We start from the raw sequence: 1,158 nt of genomic DNA on the forward strand, positions 1-1,158 counted from the left end.
AAAGAGAGGGAGAGGGCGAGAGCAAAAACAAAAAAGATTCAGATGGGGAGAAGTAGAGTGAGAGCAGAAGAGGGAGAGAGGGGAGGTAAAACGTTAGCTTAGAAACCTCAAATCTTAAAAGAGATTCAGATGGTAAAACAAAGAAGCAGAGAAGAACACAAAGCAAAAGAGGAGAGGTAGTGAGAGAGAGGGAGACTTAGGGGGAGGGAGAAAAAGCAAGAAATTTAGAGGGAGAGAAAGTAGAGAAGGACATGAGTTAGCAAGAGGGAGTGAGAGAAGTGGAGAAGGAAAATTAGAGACTGATTGAGATGGAGAGGGGAGGGCAGAAGGAGACTAGCAGGGGGAAGGAGAGAACCAAGGAAACAAGTAGAGGTTAAAAAAACAGAGGAGGAGCGAGGGAGAGGAAGAAAGAGACTGAGAGAGCAAGGAAGTGTGTGGGGGGAGCTGGCGGAGCCTTGGAGCATGTTGAGACCCAGAGATACTGGAGAGATTAGCAGCGAATCACAAGCCTCTCTCCCAGGGTGACCAGTCATCTGATCTGCTCATAAAACTACGGCCAAAACAAAGCCAGTTCGTTGGAGCGCTGTGCCAACCTAGATGTCCTCTCTCTCTCTCTCTCTCTCTCCTCTCGTTTGCTCTTCTCTCCCTCTCTCTCTTCTCTCGCCCTTTCACTTTCGCTCCCTCTCCCCTCAGTATCATCTCTCGCTCTCTCCTTCTCTCTCTCTCCCCCCCCCTCTCCCTCTCTCCCTCTCTTTCTCTCTCTCTCTCCTCTGTCTCCCCTGTCTCCCTGTCTCGCTCTCTCACCATCCTCTCTCCCTCTCTTTCTCTCAATCTCTTTCTCTCTGATTCTCTCTATCCTCTCCCTCTCTCTCTCTCCCTCGGTTGCAATCCTCCAAATGGAGCCACACATTTATAGAAAAGCAAGGGGAATATTATTTGGCTGTCACTGGCAGCTCTGGGGGTCGACTGCAACTGTGGCGTTTATTCCACTGTCGTAGCCATTGCTTGTTTTTTCGGAATAAATCCACCGGCTTAACCTATAATTGCCTCTCCCTCTCTCTCTGCCAACCACAAAGTCTTTCGGGCAAGGGAAATACCTCAGCCTTCCAACGCTGTTCACAAATCAAAAGGCATCTTGCCGATAATCGCCAAGGGCCA

This window comes from Gadus macrocephalus, chromosome 16, assembly GCF_031168955.1.
Source record: "Gadus macrocephalus chromosome 16, ASM3116895v1".
Classification (NCBI taxonomy): Eukaryota; Metazoa; Chordata; class Actinopteri; order Gadiformes; family Gadidae; genus Gadus; species Gadus macrocephalus.